The 11,295-nt window shown below is 36.8% G+C and overlaps 1 non-coding gene across 1 annotated transcript; it reads left to right on the top strand.

Moving 5' to 3' along the window:
* Positions 1-5,546: 5,546 nt before the first annotated feature.
* Positions 5,547-5,656, top strand: LOC115930471 (small nucleolar RNA SNORA68). The gene has a single exon (XR_004067107.3). It is a non-coding gene; the product is annotated as a small nucleolar RNA SNORA68 (small nucleolar RNA).
* Positions 5,657-11,295: the final 5,639 nt, after the last annotated feature.

Below are 11,295 nucleotides of genomic sequence, written 5' to 3'. Positions count from 1 at the left end.
AACAACAACAAAAAAAGTTGTTGCATTTTATCTGTGTAGTTTAAAGAGAAGGAACTGAGGTTTAAGAAGTTAAAGAAATCACATGGAGCTGACGCCGTGCCTCATGCCTGTAAATCCCAGCATTTTGGGATGCCGAGGTGGGCGGATCGCCTGAGGTCAGGAGTTCAAGACCAACCTGACCAACATTGTGAAACCATGAAACCACGTGGTGGCACACACCTGTAATCCCAGCTACTTGGGAGGCTGAGGCAGGAGAATCATTTGAACCTGGGAGGTGGAGGTTGCAATGAGCCAAGATCGCACCATTGTACTCCAGCCTGGGCAACAAGAGTGAAACTCCATCTCAAAAAAAAAAAAAGATATATATTCTACTTATGCCATTATTCATATTCCTTTAGTAATAAGTTATTTACTGCCCACTTTTACTCTTCAAGTCCACTGTATCTTATAGTATACCTAGTTTGGATATTTCTTGATCATATATGCATTATTGTATGATTTTTCATAATTATTTTCATAATTATATTTTAAAATTGGGTCCAGTGATAATCATTCCCATTTCCTGAAAAAAATTAAAGTTAATAATTGTGTTTTAAAAATATTTTATAATATTCTTGAACTACAAATTAAAAGCAACCCTTTAAATGTGATCTTGCCTTCAGATAAGATACTATTTCTACTCACCTTGAGCTAATAAATCTATCAGACTCAAGTTGCCCACACGATGGGTTCATTCTTTTTTTTTTTTTCTCACTTTTGTTTGGATTGAGATTCGCTCAGCTTCTTGAGCAAAGAACTTAAGAGACTGTACAGACAGATGATCTTTCCTTATTGTAAGACTTAAACTTCTGAATATAAGTAAATCCCTATTACAAAAAGTCCTTTCAGTTTACAGAGTGATTTACAATTGGATCTCTTGAAAGCCACCTTCTTTAAGGTCATTAAAATATTTGATTTATAAACAATGAAAGATCGTAAATATTAGTGAAGTGTGAGACGCCTGAACTAAAGTTGGGCAGTGTTAGGAAATATATCAAAAAACAATATTTGATCTTTTAAAAATCTTGTGTAAATTATTTTACAGGACAAAATCTTGTATATATATTAGATATATATGATTATTTATGTCTGTTATATCTCAGATCACATCTAATTTTGCTTGATTATCAAACAGAAAATTGAATATGACTTGAACTTTTAATTGAGCCTCTAATTGAATGCTGGATTTATTTGGATAAATATTCCATCATTCATCAAAGAAGATATTTCTCTTGTGTGCAGAAGATGACATTGTTCAGAAAGTGATCCTAGACTTGACCTTATCTGTTACCTTTTGTTAGTCTTAAGTCCTTTCTTTCATATTCATGTATCCTACAATGCTTAGCAGCGTGTCTGACATTAATAGCGCAGCTAAAAACTTGATAAGTTTTAGCCATTCGTCTCCTCCATCATCTCCTAGCACACTTCAACTCCAAATCATTATCATTTCATGTCTATTATAACCTTCTAATGTGTCTCCTTATCTCTCCATCCTATAGATTAATACCAGAATAGTAGTTTCAAAAATACAATATCCCATCCTGGGTAACAAAGTGAGAGTCCATCTCTACCAAAAGATAAAAAAAATTAGCTCGGCTTGGTGGTGTGCGCCTGTGGCCCCAGCTACTCGGAGGCTGAGGCAGGAGGATCACTTTGAGCCCGGGAGTTCGAGGCTGCAGTAAGCTATGATAGCACCACTGCATTCCAGCCTGGGTGACAGAGTGAGACCTTCTTTCAAATAAATACATAAATAATTAAATAAAAATGCGACTTCACATATGATATCTTTCTAGTAAAGGCTTTCAGGGGCTCTGCACAATGCCCCAAACCCTTTAACTTCTCTTTTATTTAGCATTTATCTACTTCCCAACCTTCTGTCCCACTATCACACTATGTCTCTGCATGGGTCCTCTGCTGCGACCTAACTGGTCTATTCATAATTTCTCAAACCTGACCTGCACAACTTCATGGCTTCTTTTCCTTTGCCCACAATTCCTTCCCCTCCTCTCCACTTAGCTCAGTGCTCTCCTTCCTTCAGGGTCATTTCAAATTCCACCAGCAATTATTGTTACTCTAGCGCGTGCCCCTTTACTTCACATTTGCTGTTATAAAGTGTAACTAAGCTTTTTTTTTTTTTAATATATGCTTGGCCTCCCCCAAGATATTACATGTTGCTTGAAGGGAAGGATCACATCTTATTTTGCTTTCTACTTAATAGGTCATCAGTAAGACATTGTGAGTGATAATGATTCTCTCTTCTCACTACAGTCAGCAATGTCTGGACTTACAGAGCAGTTTTTATAAGCTGCTTTCTTTGGCTTTCTTTGCCAAACAGGTGTATGTATAAGTATGTGGCTTTATCACTCTGCCTCAGAGCACTCCGAGCTCCTTGTTTTCCTCTGGGAGCAGAGGAGGTCAGGCCTGGTTAATGTTCCCTGGAGCCGTCTCCTCTCCCGTACGTTTGGAGCTGAAAAGAATCTAAAGTTAACCAGGCCAGTAGCCACAGCTCATTCCTGTCTCCTCTGAAGTATTTTGTTAGGAGGTATCTTATCGACCTTGTTGTCTTTCTTGAGGATTCTTACCCTCCTTTTAACTCCTGATTTTAGTGTTACCAAGCAATTAAAATAAAATTCTTCCTCTTTCTGAACTACCTCTGATAGTTCTTAAAAGAGAGAAAAAAAAAGGCAAAACTTACATAGGGAGGCTTTTGAACTATTATTTTATTTTCAATTATTCCAGAAAGTACAGTCAAATAGAAAACATCATAAAATTTATATTTGCAATAATTCCCCACCCCATATGTTTGGTAAAACTAGACTTTTTGTTAATTACATCCAGTTATTTCACTAGTAGAAACATCCAATTTAGAAACATTTGACTTTATACTGAAGAAATAAAATACAATGGAAGAGATAAAAATGCTTTAATATACTCATAGCCTTTTATTGCTTCAGTGAGCAGGTGAGGAAGAGAGCAATTCTTTATTTCCAAATTATAAAGTACGATCAAATTTGAAGCTGTGAAAATATTGAACTTTTGCTGGAAAAAAATAAATGATTTGAAGCCCTGGTGATCACACAGAGAATCCAGACAATTTGACAGCTATGAATTTATCTCACTTGTGAATGAATAACCTTTGTAACTCACTTGGGACTTAAATATTCCAAACACATTTCCCTGGAAACACTTCAAAAGGCATAGTTCATTTCTGTCTTTACCAAACAGCCCCTTTGGTTACCTTTAGTTTGCTGGCTTTGTGGTTTGAGTAAGGACTTGAAAGTTTGAAAATTAACATAGTTAAAGGTTGCCAGTGGGTTTTGTTCCTATAATAATAAAACAAGATTAACTCATTGATTATTTTATGGTTTAAACAGCTTCTTTTTTAACCTCTGAAATAAAAGAACTACACTGATATTATTTACAAAATTTCTGTTCTGTCCCTGAGCTCAAGTTCAATATATTTGTATTTAAAAGAGGACACATTTCCCCTAACATACATGTAGCAGACCAGAATTACATGATTTAGTTGAATTCCACACAGTTCTTAGAGACTTGCTGAAAACAAATTATTTTTTAAAGATAGATCCAGGACTTTAAGTAAAGTGTAATAATAGTTTTAGAGAGTTTCTTGCACTATTATTTAAGGATCAAAACTACAAATGCACTTCCAGCATGGTGCTAAATTTGGAAGCTTGAGTATCAAACAGTCCTGCTTCGAGGTTCTTAGAACTGATTAATTTTTTTCTTGCCCCACTCCACATAGCAGGCACATGCTGAATATTGTTGATGCAGTAACATTCCTGTCAAATGACATGTCAAACCTGTTCCTAACTGTCATATTATAAGACTTAAAAATAGTGCATGAAAGTATAATTAAGACATTAGTATTCAATTAAAAACATGTCTATTTGGTAATCCCAGTTACTCAGGGGGCTGAAGTAGGAGGATTGCTAGAGCCCAGAGTTCTAGACTAGTTTGGGCAACATAGTAACACCCCATCTCAAACATATATATGTGTTTATTTGGGGTAGTCTTGAAATGTTCTTCGTGTTTAAGACCATAGACTGCACTACTTTACTGTTACTGCCTGGGAAGAGTTCATGGAAAAAGATGAACTTCAGCTTCCGTGAGAGAACAGATTGGTCCATTGCAGATGTGATGATGTTTCCAGATACTGACATAGAAAGATTATGGTCAAAATAAAATTTTAAGCTTTAACTTTTAACAGCTGAAATTTAACCCACATTTACTTATTTTTGCCCTCATTAAAAGAAGCTATTCATTTTCATAAAATTTGTTTTATAAGCCCTTTTATTTCAAAAGAGATGTGTTTTTTGTTCCTTTGGTAAAGAAAATGCCTCAGGGTAAGCATGGCTTTTCTCCTTTTTGTGTCTCATTTTAAAGGATCTTTCCTGGAAGTCTGGTAAACTCTTGGACCACTTCTACCACATTTTCTTCCCCTTCCTGGCAACTGTCTCTGTCTTCTGTTACTCCATGCTCACTGGTAAGAGAATTTCTACCATCATCTTTACTTACTGACAACTAAATCAACGTTTGCAACTGCTGCCCTAGCTTCACTCCTGTAATTCCAATGACACACTTAGATGCATAAATATGTTTGAAACTGTACCCCTTCTCCCTGGTTATCTACTCTTAAAGTCAGCTTCTCTCATTGGCTGTTCTCTTTCGGTTCATGACACCTTGAGATAGTAGGATGAATTTTCTTTGCCAGGGATAATTTTGTTGCAAGACACAGATACCAGTTTAAACTAGGTTAAGCAAAAGGAGACATGTGAGGAAGGATATAGAGTATTGGTATGAACTATAGGCAGGAAGAGCTGCTGGATCTCACTAGCGAGCAGGGAACTGGTCAAGTAAGCCAGATGAAGGCAGATACTCCCTCCTCTGTAGTTTTAAGTGGTGTCTTGTCATTGCTTTTCTCTGCATATCTGCCAGTTTCTTCTCCTCCACCACCTCCTCCTCCTCCTTTCTTCCCTCCTTTCCTCTTCCTCTTACACCCTCTTTAGTCTGTTATATTTACATAGTCTCTTCATAGAGTCCCACAAATGTCTCTCTAAGCCCTGAGTCTTCCAGGACCTGCAGCTGACACTCTTCCAGATTTCAATTCCAGATTTCTGGGTTTGCATGGTCCAGAATGGGCCCCATGCAGTCTTCGTCACCCAGCTCAGTTCAATCCATGCTTGATCAAAGGAGGAATGGACGATTCAGTATAAGTATGAGGAACTATAAACAGCCATGTTCCATAGCTGAGCAGGAGAACATGAACCTAGCAGTACCTTTAAATTGTCTACTAGGTAGTCGAAAGAACATTTTGTACCATCCTCCAAGGGGATAATGTTTACTATCAGAGGTTCCATTTCTTTATTTCCAGGATGAACATGTTTTGCAGATTAATTTTAGTGTGCTACACAGATGTAAGATGCTGTCTTAGTCATTCCAGTTCTAAAGTTTGATGTCATGGGTGTTCTTTGCCTCCTAGATCTTACCAGTCACCATTGTTTGTCAATTATTTCTTCACAATGTCTATTGAAGGATCTCATCACCTTTAGAGAGCTGTGGTCGTGCCCCTTAAAGTGAATTTGGAGGTTTTATACCCCTCGTGGCAAGTTCCTGCTGGGACCAGCAGCTGCAGCTACTTAGTCCCCAAGTCAGCCCCAAGTTGGGGTCCTCAGGCAATTGCTGTGCCTGACAGGATGTGCTAGGTCATTGGACAGGCACTTGATAGGTTTGCTAAATGCCCAGAACCTAATGAATGCAGTAATCTTGTCCCCTCCCCATTCTACAGACCAAGAAATGGGTGCCCGACACAGTACCTGGGTCCCCTAGATTCAGATCATGAAGGTGGAAGAGATCTTGGCTAGCAAGTGCCATTGGCTACCCACCAAGCAGTTCCATAAATCCAAGTTTAAATTCCCACTGTCCTACTCGGTCCCACGTCGCCAGCACAGGCTACACGCCACCACCAAGAGATCCAACACCTTCTTCTAGGTGCAGGGCCCTCCTCACCCTGCGTCTGCCCAAATAAACTCTTCAAGAATGCCAAAAACAAAATCCACCATCACACAAATGTTTCCCGATTCCATTTCTTTCCCTGATCCTCCCTTCTACTGGTACCAACTTTCTTGCTGAGCTTCTTATCATCTTCCCCATTTCTCCTATTATAGAAGCTTTTTAATTTTAATTATTCATCCTACTTGTAGTCTCTTTTTTTGCCAATTCATCATTCATATTGCTGACAAGTTGGTCATAAAGCACTCCTTCAATCTTGTCATTCTCCTACTTGAAGACTTCAGTGACTCCCCACAGCCTACCAGAAGTCCAAATGGCTTATTCTGACAGTGTAAGACCTTGACCATCACTGCAACCTTTGCAGACAGCTCTAACTATTCACTTCCCTGGCTTTGTACTCCAGCTAAACTCTGCCCTAACCTGCCTTGAACTTTTCTAATTTTATGCTTTTGCTTAAACCAATTTTGCTGGCCTGAAATGCACTCCTTTCTCTCTGCCTCCATAAATCCCATCCATCATTCAAGTCACAGTGCAAGTCCTTTCTTCTTTGTGAAGCCTTCCAAATTCAGTCCAGCCCAAGTGATGCTGTGTGCTCTTAATTATAACTCTGAATTAGTATTTTTTGCCAGTCCAATTCATTTAACAAGTCCTCTACTTCCGAGAATATAATTCTGTTATGCCGTGCAACTTAAAAACCTTTCAATGGTTTTGTTTCTTCAATTAGATTAAATATTTCATGTGGCAGAGACATTTCTTCTATCTTCCTCATGACACCAATTACCATACCTTACACAGAGGAAGAGCTCCTAAAATACTAAACATTAAGACAGAAATATCTTCAGAGAGTTTTCCACAATGCTGAATATGTATCAACCTGCTAAAACTTGGTTGATTTTTCATTTTAATTTGTTCTTATACTATTTGTATTTTAATTCATTCTTCTCTAAAATAAATAAAATTTAATTTTTTTCATTTCAAATAAAGCAAAAAATGTTAATTTATAGACTTTAAAAATAGGAATTGTTTTATATTAACATGGAAGTTATAGCTTTCAGGTTGCAGTACAACTTTAGTTGTGGTTACAGTTGTAGTTTCAGTTTTCAGGTTGCTGTGTGAAGGGTAGAAGTGTGAGATTGTTGACTGACTCCTAGTATCTCATTATCTGAGTCATAGAATGGGAGGAGAACAGAATTGATTTCCAGGCACAGAAAAACGTCCTGTGACTTACAGGGCTAGGCAAAAGGGAAGGAGTATGTCAAATGTTAAAATGCAGTGGCCTGTTGCCAAAAGAAATGCAAAACAGCATTAAGAATGCTTGGTTGACCTGAAGAGTGAACTGCTGGTTCTACAAGTTTCTAATGGCTTAGGACAAGGTTTTTGTCATGGAGAGAAGCTAGTCTTTAACTTCTCCCTCATCACAAATTTCCACTCAGCTTTCTGGGAACTTTTTTCTATTTTTTTTTTCCCTATGGGAATGCATATTTGATATATTTGGAGTAAATGGAATAATATTTATTTGGAAAAAAGAAGCTTAGCATTTAATTTGCTAGTTTACTCAGTAAATTGAAGACTTGATGCAGTAAATACCAACAATACAATGCAATTATAGATATAATTTCTTGTATCTCATGGGGAGAAGAGTATAAAGCAAAATGTAACTATAACCATAAGACCGTAAGAAATCAGGTTTAGGAACTGAGATATTTCTGGTATAATTAGAGGTAGATGGGGTTATTTTGATTTTATCTGTGCCTACCTTTCTTAAAATTACACATGTGGATACATGATCTCTTTGAAAGAATCTTCTGATGTTAAAATCATATTTGTCCTATCAATTAGAATTTTTCCTTTCCTCTTTGGATGTGTCATTTCTCTGAGATAATTGTTCTAAGGCCTCTGGTTTTCTAAGCTTTAATTGTATTTGATACCTCCTTAATGTAACTTATATTTCCCCAAATTTGTATGTTTTTAAAGCCGTGCAGTTCTGAAAATATTAATCCTGGTCATTCATTCATTCTACATTCCCATGAGTGTTTGCTATGTGGCAGGCACTGTGTTGGAACCAACGACAGAGTACGAATCATAGAATCACAGAACTCTAACATCAGAAGCAATTGTTTTTAGTGTTGATATCCTTCTCTTCACAATGACAGAAGCAAAATTGAAGAGTTTAAGTTTCCAAGGGTCTTAAGCAGTGAGCTTATTCCTCCTAGACCTTCTTGAACCTATGAATGCTTTTTAAGTCCTTTTGTTAGTCTTTGACAGCCATCTCTCTGGACTTTACCTTCTTTGTTGAATATGTTTCTTTAAAATTGGAGCTTATCAGAAAGCTCTCTCCTCATCCATAGTGATTTCTTTACATAATAACCTTTAAAATTTTTATAGAGCTATGTCATTAATACAGTTGCTATCAAAGCTTAGAATATAACAGAAAAAAATGCGCATGGTATATAATGTCGTGCAATATGAAGGTGCCATCAGATAGAGAGGAAGTAGAGCTAACAAATACCAAACAAACAAAAATGTAGCGTTTCCATCTTTTTACAACTGGGAAAAGAACCAGGGAGATGGGGGTGGGGATAGGGCATGGTGGTTAGGATTTGACTCCAGGTTTTTCTAAATACAAACACAGTGCTATTTCCACTGGGCACCATATCTCCAAGGTAGCTGCATTTGGACAATTTACTTGTCAGGATCACTTGCGTCCTATTTCCTATTTTTGAAGCCACAAAATTGTGACCTTGACACCCATGGGTCCCTTATAATTCTTTTATTAGGATACCAAATATGATAGCAGATGTTCAAAACGCCTAGAAGATTGTTTGGACATAAAACTGGGCCTGGTATGTGGTGGTAAAAATGTAACAGGTGCATCTGAAAAAGAAAACAGAAGAAAAAGAAAAGCATTCTTCATTTAAGAGAAAAAAAAAACCCAAACCTACTTTAGGCCTAAGGAGAATGATTGGCTTAGCATACATTCATTTAACTTATTACAGAAAATATAAATATGTTTTTACAGCATAAAGGTTGAGTCGACTTGGCATGGAAATTTTAGAAAAAATATACAGCATTTGTTGTACTACGTTTAATTAATTACTATTATTTTACACTTGGAAGGTGGACATTTTAAATAAAAAGTTGATGAAAGAGAGAACATTTGGCATCATTACAAGATTTGAAGAAGCAGGTTCCTATTCTTTCTGCCAAAAAGTATTTGGGACTGATTCCAGCTCATTCTTTCAGCCAAACATCTATATTTTAAGTTTATCAATATTTTCAATGTTTCAGAGCAAGTATGAAATTACCACCTTGATAACCTGGTACACTTAACTGAAAAATTTTTATAATCCTAAAACAGAATCTGTGGCAGAGTGTAATTTTTTTTCTCTGTTATTTCCCTATCTCCTCCTTCACAGTTTGGATGGGAAAGAACATCCTGATAATGTTCAGAGCTGTTGTAGAGAGTTCTTTGGTTCACAATGGAATGAGAAAGAGACTAAAAGTGATAGACATAAAACTGAAACAATGATCTGATCCTGTGTCATTCTTCGTCTCTAATAATCTGTATGTATAATTTCAAGAGCTTTGGTGCATTTATGGGTGTTTATGGACTTTACAATGAAAAAAGGCAAGAATATTCGAGCCTCCTTCTATAGCAATATACCTAAAGTTATTAAGCTACAATAAATGCATTAAGAAAAGTAGTAAAATACCTACAGCACATAATAAATTTTAAAATATGTCATAATGCTGCAATTTGTAAAGCTGAAAATCTTCTTGGTTTTCAACTTCCGAGTATTTGGGTGCATCTTCCTCTCGTATAAAGCTCAAGGGTATACAAGTTTCAGCGACCACAAAACAACTTGGTGAGTGTTAAGCGTATCCAATTGGCTTTTTAAAAAGATGACATGGAAAGCTTAGAAAATCAGTCCTCTTTCACTCCACCAGACATTGTGCCAGTTGTTCATTGGTGATCATTCTAATTGTATAAGAATATCTTTTATTTTTAAGCCTAGTCCACTTCTGCTTTAAGTACTATGAAAAAAATTTCTTATTTTTTGGCGATGTGGGTTAACTTTTAATTACTCTTCCTTTCTATGGTTGAGCTCAGAATTATTTCATTGTTTGTAACACATCACTAAGTAATAACTGTTATCTACAGGCTGCATCTGCCAGAAGATAACCAATATTGTTAGTCTACATTGCCAGAAGTTTAAATTCCTTATCCTCAAGCAAAATTTCATAAGGGGACCCTCAGTATTTTTCTAAAAATCATCCATTTTTGAAGAGGTAAATAAGTAGCTCTTCAGATATCTTTTTAATGTAAGTGAATTCTTCTGTACTTTTTAGTAACAACTTCAGTGGAATATAGGGAAATACTGTACAATTTACTTCTATAAGTGTACAATTCAAATTTTTTAGTGTGTTCCCTGAGTTATACTATTATCACCACTATCTAATTTCAGACCATTTTCAACATCCCAAAGAGAAACCCTGTACCCATTAGCAGTTACTCTCCATTCTTCCTTCTCCCACATCCTGGCAACCACAAATGTACTCTCTGTCCCTTTGGATTTACCTACTAAGGATATTTCTTACAAATGGAGTCATCAAATATGTGGCTTGTTGTATCTGACTGTTTTTAAAAAAATTTAACATAATGTTTGTAAGGTTCATCCATGTTGTAGCATTTATCAATATTTTATTCCTGGAAGGGCTTACAGGTGGCTCATGCCTGTAATCTCAGCACTTTGAGAGGCTGAGGCAGGCAGGTCACTTGAGCCCAGGAGTTCAAGACCAGCCTAGGCAACATGCAAAACTCTGTCTCTGTAAAAAATACAAAAAATTAGCTGAGCATGGTGGTGCATGTCTGTGGTCCCAGCTACTAGGCAGGCTGAGGTGAGAGGATCACCTGAGCCTGGGAGGTTGAGGCTTCAGTGAGCCATGATTACTCCACTACACTCCAGCCTGGGCAACAGAGTGAGGCCCTGTCTCACAAAATTTTTTTCATTATTTTTCATGGCTGCGTATTATTTCATGACATGCATATACTGCACTTTATTTTTCCATTCATCATTTGATGGACATTTGAGTTCTTTCCACTTTTAGGCTAATGTAATTAATGATGCTATGAACATTTGTGTGCAAGTTTTTTTATGTAGACATATGTTTTTAATTCTTTTGGGTATACACCTGAGAGTATTAATAGAATCTCTGGTCATATGC

The sequence above is a fragment of the Gorilla gorilla genome, chromosome 14 (assembly GCF_029281585.2).
Source record: "Gorilla gorilla gorilla isolate KB3781 chromosome 14, NHGRI_mGorGor1-v2.1_pri, whole genome shotgun sequence".
Lineage (NCBI taxonomy): Eukaryota > Metazoa > Chordata > Mammalia > Primates > Hominidae > Gorilla > Gorilla gorilla.
The sequence above is the reverse complement of the archived record's forward strand: the minus strand, read 5'-3'. Positions and strand labels throughout refer to the sequence as shown.